The sequence below is a fragment of the Acyrthosiphon pisum genome, chromosome A1 (assembly GCF_005508785.2).
Source record: "Acyrthosiphon pisum isolate AL4f chromosome A1, pea_aphid_22Mar2018_4r6ur, whole genome shotgun sequence".
Classification (NCBI taxonomy): domain Eukaryota; kingdom Metazoa; phylum Arthropoda; class Insecta; order Hemiptera; family Aphididae; genus Acyrthosiphon; species Acyrthosiphon pisum.
The window spans coordinates 57,894,039-57,905,493 of NC_042494.1; positions in this window are offsets into that span (position 1 = coordinate 57,894,039).

The window sequence follows — 11,455 nt, forward strand, 5'->3', positions numbered from 1 at the left end:
TTATAAAACAATTCGTGCGTATTGTATACATATAAACTATATATAGGCACGTCGTGATACAAATCGAATACGAATTGCCTTTTGTTAGCCCATAATTGGCATTTAAAGTTTATGGACGGGCGGAGTACCTATATATAATATCATATTATATAGTGGCAGTATTACACCCCTAATTATTGGCGCCCTATTTCATACATTTTAATTTATTTTAACGTTGTTTATACAATATAAATAATACGATCGACCCTTTACATATTATTATTATGTTATTTATAGTAATTATCTACTATATAGCTACCTACCCTACTATAACTAAATGTATAAATTATTGTAATTAAATCCGTCGTGTATTGACTCGTAAAAAAATTTATTACTATAATTATATGACTATATAATATTAAGATTTGAGATACACGTGCGAGCTGTATGGCTGTGCTAATATAAACAATATTATACCGACCATCGGCAATAAGGAAGAACAGAACTAAACAACGACACTTTCCCTAACCCTACACCGGTTAATCGACTCCGACAAGGCTGTGCGGGGCATTAGGTACCTATACCTATATAACCGCCTGCAGTATCCACGAAATACCACAAAACAACAACGAATTCTTATTTAAAGTGCACAAAAAATTAATTTTTCAGTTTTATCTATTACAGGTGTGTTTACGATATTCTCGTTATCTTCATCAAAAACATCAATTACTATTCTTTGAGTTTTTTGTGATCCCTAGTTTATAGAATCGACTGTTTATTGGAATCAAAAAGAACGCCCTGATCAAAAATCGTGTATTTCTAATGTTAAATTTGCTTTTTTTATTAGAATCACTTTGTATCGGATAATTTAATCACATTTATGAAAGCTTTTATTGGGGCCTGACGAAAAATAAATTGCAGTGGAACCAGAAAACATAGTCATAAATTTTGAAAATTGAATTTTAATTGATCCATATTTACCTACTTTTGAAACATTATCTGATAAAAAAAATGTTGAATCTAAAAAACTATTGAAGATGAAGTTGACTGAAATAACTCAAAGAGAATTATCTTGGTTAAATTAAAAGATAAATCTTCTTTACACGAAAATAATAATAAATACTTTTCAGTTGTTTCAAAAATTGCAGGTAATATATATTTTATTTTTATCAAAAAATAAAAATAAAAATTACGGCTTACCTATAGTTTCAGACTAATATGAAAAATAATACTTTTGTTCAATTCAAAATTGATAGATATAGTTCCTTATTTTCTTTATTTTGAATGTATTTTTTTACTATTTGTATTTTATTCTGTAATTTTAATTTAATTTTAAGTACCTTCTATTACATACATATTAATAAATTATCATTACAATGGAACATTTTTTTATGGAATTGACTCGTTAATAGAATCAAAATGACCTTCTTGACCAATGTGATCATATAAAGTATCAAAGTGTCAATTAAATATATTATATAAAAAGTTATTTCATTTGTCAGGTATTCTTGTTACAACCGTCAACATGTATATTAATAATTAAACTCCTTTAAGTGATTTAGAAAAACCATTTAATTTGCGGACTAATAACTGCAGTTATGCAGTAGGTTTATTATTTATATGGTAACGATATTTTTTTATTTATGCGATCACAAACCTATCGAAATCGAAATTATTTTCAGTTTCCGTATCGTATGCGCGGTATAAAGTATTGAAAATAATATAATGCAGATACGAGAATAATGCGCGCGCACGTGTGATGCACATAATATAAAATATATTGGCGTACCTCCTACACAGTAAATCGACTGCAATAATCTATACACGTCGAGCTGACATAATTTAATGGTCAGCTATAAAACATACCGACCGTGCTAAAACGGCCAGACCTTTATAGACTAATTTCTCACTGGGGACGTTTTTCTTTTCGCACCCTCGGAATTCTTCCGGGCTGTGTTTTTCTGGCAAATGTTTAAAAACGCGTTTACTTGTACGCACTACTTCTGCGCCCTTATATAACATACAATACCCTAAAGCTACACGCGTCCGACCACATCAGCACCCTTTTCTATACGAGTAAAAAAGAGCAAACGATGGTAAACCGACAAATCAGCGCGGTGGCGGCGGCGGTAAATACCTATTTATTGCATATAATAATGTAACACCTAAATATATTAATATCTTTCCACACTATAAATATTGTTCGATCAGTCGCTTGAATGTTAATTTATTGTTATATTATTTTCGGTAAATATATTATTATTATTTAACACATTATTGTTTTCTAATGACTATAAAGCTCATATATTAGTATATTACGTTACATTGCGTTACATATTATATATAATAATAATGTACTTATTTACAATCATTTTGAAAGGCGTTACGCGTATTATATAGTGCGTACCTACGTGTATACGTATAAATATTAACTATTGCTCATAACCATATAGTATAATATAATATACGGCTATGACACTATGTAGATTGTAGATACATTGATTTCTGTATACCTATGATATTATAATATAGATACGTCTTGTTTATTTTTGTTTTCATTACTAGTTGGGAAATTAGATAAATGATAAATTCAGAAGTTGGCTGTACCGGGTTGAGTGCACCTATAAACACGCATATTATTATTGGGAGTTTGGGACTGTGTAATTATGTAATATTAATGATTTCGGCTCAAGGTATAATAATGTAAATTAGTTAAATACGTTTGGTTTATAGAAAAATAAAATTCGTATTATTATACGTAGGTATTGCCGTATTGGTAGTATAAATTAAAGTCAATGCCATAATATAGTGTAGGCATTGGGCACCGGGTATTTATTTATTGCTTTATACACACAGAATAAAATAAATTAGATAATTACTGAGTAGTAAAATAGGCATAGTGACATAGATTGAATAAAAAAAATTATGATTGTAAAAAATTATCAAAATATTTAAAAATATGACTTAAATATGCTGCAGGGTGTTCCATAAAATCGCCATTAAGTTTTAAATTAAACTTTAAAGTGTTATTGAATCTACATTACTGCCGATTAGTTGAATTTTTTTAATCCACTGAATTAATAACAGGACAACATATGTAACACTTTATAGTTTATACACAATATAATATGTATAAGTGCATTCAATATATTATTTAAATCAATAATGCTAAACGGATAAAGAAATAAAAAATATGGTAAATGTTTTTCAACGATTATCGTGAATCTATAATATAGTATGTATCAATAGGCTGGGCATTAATGAGTTAAAAAGTTAAAGTTAAGTTAAGAAGTTAATTTAATTTAAACTTTTTAACTTACCTAGTTACTTTTGACTTTTAATTAACTATTAACTGTTAACTTATTAAATCTCTTTTTTAATTAACGTGACATTAACGAATTCATTTTTCATTATTTTAGTCTATTTCGTTTTCATGTCAAAAAATATTTACCGTGAATTATTTTAAGTTAATATAATGTGTATCATTGGAACCTAAGTAAACGGAAATACAGTATAAAGTATAAAGTACAAACACTATAGTCAATAATTTAGTTTTGGGCAAAAAAAAATAAGTACGCTAGCGTTGTGTAAACAAATAAACTTTTTTTTTAACTTAATAAAAAGCTTACAAAAAGTGAGTATTAACTTTGAACTTAACTGAGTTGACCTATAGTTAAATTAACTTTTAGTTATTGGTGCATATTAACTTAACTTGAGTTAAAAAAAATCATTAACTCACGCAGCCTCATTGGTACGTATAGGCAATTCTAAGAGTATTCGCTCTCATTTCTCAACATACCTACCCAACAAACATAACACAGCGAAATCTTCATAAAACATGCATCTGCAAATAGTGGACTTTTTTTGGAAACGAACTACAAACTATCTATAAAATGAACCCTCTGAATATAGCGGCATGGGCGGCAGTAGAAGTACTTAACTGGAGGGGAGAGAAGCAAAATAAAAAGTCATGAATATACCTATAGGTACGACCTATATTTTTTTTTGACAAACGACGACAAAATATTAACTTAAACAACAGGGGGAGGGGGATAGATAGCAGCACCCACCCACTGGTGCTCTTGAATAGTGGACAGCATTTCAGCGACCCCAAGAGTGTACAGTATTTAGAGGTTACACTGTAATATTATGCTGCAGCTGCAGATTTATTGAATTTTTTTTATAGTGAATGAAATGTGAACGTTTATAGTTTCACATAACGGATGCGATTATTTGAATGGAAGGTACTTAATTTTTTTTTTTTTGATAAATCAGTTTAGTCAATAATACGTACACAATAATGCCAGTCATGATCATAGACGTAAAACATGAAATCGAGTCATATTTTGGTCAGCAAAAATCGTAAAACGTCTTGCATACTTGGTGAGAAAATAAACGGTGCCTTATAAGACTTTAATGGGCACGCAAATACGCAATAACTCCATGCTATGGGCAATCAATAATATTATATTGTTTCTGTTCACGCCGCCGTCTCGCTGGAACGAGAAATAATTAACACCAGCCCAGGTCTGTTAGCGACATACACGGTCAACGCGACTTCGTATATTATTTTTAAATGCGCAAATCGTCGTAAATTAATATAATTTGTATTATTTCATTCTTATACGAGCGCAAATCGCCGTTTCATTGTATGTGCGTTACAAAAAAATGCGTTTTATACTTTCACCTGGTAATATTATTATATTTTTTAGTGTGCGCGCGAATCGCCACCTAAAAAATCACCTTTATATAATAATTGATATAGCTATCAGCCGTGTGTGCTAATCTCCGTACGGACGATATTATATTCAATAGGCACGAATTTTCCACCCATAAATTATTTAATACCAAGGGCACTGATCGTCGCAACTTTCTTGTTCGATATTTCGTAACTGCAAATCATGAATTTTTATTATATTATTTTTAGTGTGGCCACCGTTGTAGGTAGGTCTTTTTTACGCGATGAATCACTACGACATCATTGTTATTATCGTAGAATAGATCCTGGCAGAGGCTGGCTAGCAGAACACCGACAAACTGTGAGTTATTATTATTGTTATTAGGTATTATATCTTTAAATTATACTTTGTACCAAATAAGAGTGCACCGGGCGGCCACGGGCAAAACCGGTTTTCTTACGTAAATTTGGTGCGCTCTTATTTGGTACAGGGTATAGTAGTGCTGATAAACAGGCCAATTTGTGTATCAATATATACTCCGGCCCACGAGAGTCCATACGTAAACCGCGCATTCATATTATAGTAATACGTGACGTCTGTTTTCTCCCACCATGATGCCATTCCCTCTATTCGGCTACGTGCCCATGCGCAGTGACGAACGCATTCTGACATATGGACTCTCGTGGGCCGGAGTATAATAAAATGTATTATTTATCGTTCCAGAAGGCCCGCATATTATTATTATCTTTATATATATTTTTTTAAATATATTTTATTATATAGGTATTATTTTAGTGTGTTACACTATAACGATGGAACTATGAAAGTTATAGAATATTATACTTTTTGTTCGTACATCGTATAAACTGGATACATTAAAATATTAAATATTTTATTCGTACAACTATTATACAAATTCTATAATAATAATAATAATTATAATATTATTTATTTCAATACGATATAAGTTTTATTTTAATTTTTAACTATTTCAAGTTTCTAACCATTATTTTAAGTACTATGTTCCGATTTATTCGCCTAAGTTTATTGCTCAACGTACGTTCTATAGACGCATAAAAAATTATAATAGTATAACAGTAAAATCTGCTTTGTTTCTTTGTATAATTTCGGAGTTGATATTTTACTGCCATATACAAATCCGTTGATATCAGACGAGATTGATTGATTATAGTATTCGGCTAGAAAAAAATGTGATTTGAAGAGACTTACGATTTTCACCATCCTTAAACAAACCATTAACCTCTTTATTTTTCAGGTTCCGTAATAAATAATATTTTTTTAGATCACTTACCTATTTTGATGAAAATTTTTTATTGGAGCATCAATACATCTCCGAGCTCCATTATTTATAGGTAATAGGTATATAGGTACCTACATAATATGTAATCTTGTATATAATAATAATATAATGTTTAGGCTGGGGCGGTCCAGTCGTATTATTACGTCCGATCACGTATAAGCGCGCCATCTGCCGGTCAGACTTAACGATTCCTTCGGGACTTACGAGCAACTGGACGGCGTAGAGGGGGCTGTTGGTGGCGGGGAAAATCATGTCTCCGGGCTGATTTATTCGCTTTACCCTCGTCGTCCATGGACTGGGCGGTGGTGGCATTTTGATTATCCCTATATACAACACGCGCCCACCCCTCCAGCCGCCGTCTATTGTCGCGTTATCGTGTAATTGGCTTCGGTTCCCTTCGCACCATGCGCCTCCCCTCCTCCACGTTATACCACGCGGACCGGCCCCACACACACCTTCAGCCACCACCCCCTCATCATTCCTCTTGTTTATCTTCGTAATTAGGTAACATATATAAACCAAACACCGAAACTCCTCGTCCATCCACACTCACATATATATGTACACTTCACCCCCTACTTGCCCATTCCTAATCATCCTCCCGTCCTTTCACCTCTCTACGCAGTTACACCCCTCACTAACCTATTCCACCGTTGTCATTGAATCTCCACTCGATCGTGTACTATATATACATATTATATAGGTACCATCTATTATTATAATATTTGGCTGCAGACCCGTTTGCACTTTTATTATACGCTCGCATAATAAAGTACCAATATATAATATTAAAATTCATGATCGAACTCGGAACACATAAAAAAAATTCTGAGTACAAATATAGATGCACTCACAGGTCTTGGTTATCACGATGTAAACAGCTCACTTAACATTATTAGTACGATGTAATATAATATAGGTAAGTACAACGTCGTGTTCTTACAGCCCGCGGTTCGATCGCTATATTATAACAATATAATAATTGTATTAAAAAAAAATTTATTCGCTTGTGATGGTATATCGCAGCATAAACACCTATTAAAATTGCATTTTTCTCGAACGGGAAATACACTGGGATTTATCAACACTGCAGAAACCGGAGGTTTTGATAAAAAAAAAGAGTATATATATTATATATATACTTAATCACATTTTGTATTAATTTCAGATACGTTTGTGGGAATGATTACAGTCTTGTCTTCAAAAATTCTGTTATAAATCACCCTGGAGCGCGACTACAGTGGGGAGAACGGTGAATCTAGGGGATATAACTTCACATTTATTATAACCGAAAAAGTTATACAGTAATTATTATACTTCAGATTAGGTTAATATATTATTTATTCGTATTTCTTATAGGTATTTAGATAACTATCTAATTTTTAACAGATAAATCAAAAAGTCACTTTTTTTCTCGGAACATATTTCTTGCTACGATATTATTTACACAGTCAAACTTTAGTATAATTATGTTTTCTTACATACTGCAATTGTTTTAAAATCAAAAGTTTTTGATAATTCACTCAACGATATACATACTATACCCATCCTTAAATACACACAGAACTGCATAGAAATATCAGTTGATATTTGACTTTTACAACAGCAAATATATATGAAGCCTCCGAGCTAGAATCATCCTTTAACGCCGCATCAAGTATACTTATAATTACAATATTGTTGTACGAAAGATCGAATCCATTGTGCAATTTGCAATCATAAATAATAATATGACAGATAGGTACTGTACTGCATTCAACAATTATTATTAAACAAATCGTATGACGTTATAGGTAGGCGTAAATAGGAGGAAGACCTTTAGGGGCTACCCCCCCCCCCAAAAAAAAAAAAACCTTTCCCATATTTTTTTTAAGCTTATTCAATATTATTGTATTATGGCTCTAACACCCCACCCCCCTAAAATCTCAAATGCTATTGTCGCTTAGGTATGTAAATAACGGTATAATGTTTCCGCAAGTCGCAATGCGGTCGCTATAAGAAGGTACCTATATAAGTATTAAGTGTATATATTATACATATACATAAACGTATGTACTTGCGTAGGTGTATACTGTACAAGGAGTATTACGCGACCGGGAAAACTATAATATGTCGTCGTCTCGCAGATCCCGCAAACGTGGCAGATCGGCAAATCTCTCGCTGCTGCAGCTTTCCGTCAAGACAGGGAACGAAGATAAAAATCATCTGCCGGATTATATAGGTACCTAAGTGTGGCTGATGCGTGCGTGATGGATGTCACCGTAAACGCGACCAGGTTACTCGATGAAGCCTCGACGGGGTGGGGAACGCTGTGCTGCGGTGGTGTACAAGGGGTGCAGCTGCTCCGGTTGGACCCCATGGCAGGAGGGATGATGACACGCGCGTGCGCCTCTCCTTGGAGGTATTATATATATAGCTGGTCCCCGGTAAATCTCACACATCTATCCACCACTTCCTTCACCACCACGATTGCCCCCACACGAACAACCCTTAAACGTCGCGCAACACATCACACATATTGTATATTATTATACACAGTTTTCAGGTAACATCAGTGCATGCTAGTGTTTATATACAGAGCATGGTATAAACCATACGTATATTATATTATAGTATAAGCAAAATATATTAAATATTTACACGTCGATGTACACGAGCAATACGGTACTACTATTGTATGGGTACCTTCTTGCGTACATCGCATACTTACACACGTACACGCGTGCATATTTGTTGGCAGTTACGTCTTTTTCCGTGGTGGGTAAATTACGATACAATAAAAGTACAATAAAATACGATTGACAACATTAATAATAATAATAATAATAATAATAATAATAATTAATATACGCAATGCGTGTTAATATAATATTATGGAGCTCAATCACACTTTAAGTAGTATAGCTAATATACTAATATATACAGGATCATCCTGAATTTGTTCTTATCTCCTTAGGGCTACAATGAAATAATTAGGATTACATTATTATACTATTTACACATAGGTATTTTATATTCAATATTGTAATTCTATTCAGAACAATAATTTTCTATCGATTTGTACCTAGATAAAATAAAATTATCATATCATATCAGCTAAAAAACCATTTATTCCATTAAATATCAATTTAATGATTTTGTTAATTATTAAAATTATAATTTACTGAATCTAAATCAATAGAATAATTCAAATTGAATAATAAGCTGGTAAAGTGTTCACTAAAATATTTATAATAGTAGAATAAACATGGTTATTCAAGTATAACCTAAAAATAAATAAATAGAAAACCTTTGCAGTTATCCGTGTTATCTAGATAAAAACTACACTGTATATTTATTTCATAGCATTAAATTAGAAAATCGGTATCTGATTGTCATCTAAAATGAAATATACGATAAATGAATTATTCAATAATTAACTAGATTAATTACATTTTTTATAATATCATATTCTTGAATTGTTTCTCATTTTAATTGATTTTATCTAAATTATTTTTAGTGCATCATCAAAAAATAAATAAATGTGAGTATGGATTTTGATTTTTCTTATAGCTGGAAATGTAATTAATAAAACAGTTACAGATATAGCAGATTTCAGAACGAATGTGTGTTTAACTTTGAATTAAGCTAATTAATTTGAATGACATAAAATATAAATTACATTTTATTAGTTTTTAATTGTATTTTGTTTAACAATTAATAGTAAGTACCTAACTGCAGACTTGGGTAGTATTCCGAATAAAAATCTTTAATTAAATTATTACTTATTAACTATATTAATTTGAATATAATTTATAACTAATAGATAGTTCATTTATAAACACAGAATTGAAAAATAATATATTTGGTATTGAAATCTAAATCTCCTAAAAAAAAGTATTTGAAAAATATTTGGAATACTTTTTTTGAAGTATTCTAAATACTTAGGAATATTATTATCATTAAGTATTCGAATACATATTCTGAATACTTTTTTTTAAGTATTCGGAGTATGTATTTGAAATACTTTTAAGAAGTATTTTATCCAAGTCTATAAGTAAGGAAAATAATTTAAGAAGTGGATAAAATATAGGTATAACTATAATTTGCAAATCATAATATTATTACAGTATACTTCGAGTAAATATTGGATAAAAATAATTTCATATTTATTTTCATCTTTCTTATTTCTTTAATAATATTTCAATTCTACAAAAAAATGAAATATCTTACATGTTTATTATTTTAACAAACTAAGCTACTATCTTAAACATCATTGATTTGGACTATAAGTATATACCTACCTAGTCTTTAAATGTTTGTTTTAAATCTTTTTATCCAAACTTTCTTCAATTTGGGGCAAATAAGTAAAAACTGAAGTGAAATTACGTAAACAAAATTAGAAAAATTCAAATAAATTGCACTTAACATTATTAGATTTTAATTTGTACTTAGGTACATAAAACGCGTTTAAAACTTACTTAGCATAATAAACTTGGAACTATAGAAATAAAGTTGCAAATGTATCAACATCCGTGCCCATTTAATAGTAATAAATATTCAAATTGTCGTAACAATACCTATGAAGGTACACTGTACGTCTATACACCAGTACACTGCATAAATAGGTAACGAGTTATTACCAATAAAATAATATTTAAGTCAAAGATAAGTCACATATATATGTGGCTATGTAGGCTATATTCTACATACACACATAGCTGGTAATGCCTGGTATAGATCAAGTTTATTGATCACTATTCACTAATATTAGTTATATTTATGATCTATTTATACGAAATCTACCTCACTTATCGTTACGGATAACTTAAGTCAGCTATTCTAAGATATGGTATGAAATTAATTTACCGGTTTTTTTTTGTATTGGAACTCGAGTATTATACTAATTTCTATGTATAGCCAATGATATTAGGTACATTCTGTTTAAATCATAATGTAGGTACCTACATGTTCAACTACTTTGTGTAAAAAGTAGGTAAGATAAGTATGTAACAAAATACTAAATACATTTTTTTTGACTAGTTACAATATGTACCTATTTAGTTCAATGGGTGTAGCCGTGTATGCAGTTCAATCAGAATTATAGTGTTCGAGATTGTCGTGTTAATTATTCTGATGACTAACGTGGGCGCAGTATAATTGTTATTTGTCATTGTATATAAGTAGGCCATTGCCCGTTGGCGTTTGTGTGTACCTACTCCTGTAATCTATTAAAAATGTCGACAATGGTATTTTTCTTTTCTGTTATACTGATACTACTTACCTACAGTAAAAACAATATAGTAGGTAATCAATAGTTCACAAATAAACATAATTAGAATAGCAAAAACCTTAGTCCTTCTGGATCGACGGTAATAATAATATTATGATCGATCTAACCCATCAGTACAATATATTATAGTATATAGATTGTAAAATATATAAAAACAGTAGCCAACAAACAAAGTCAGCACGCACTCTTCCGGCTAGGGCTGCA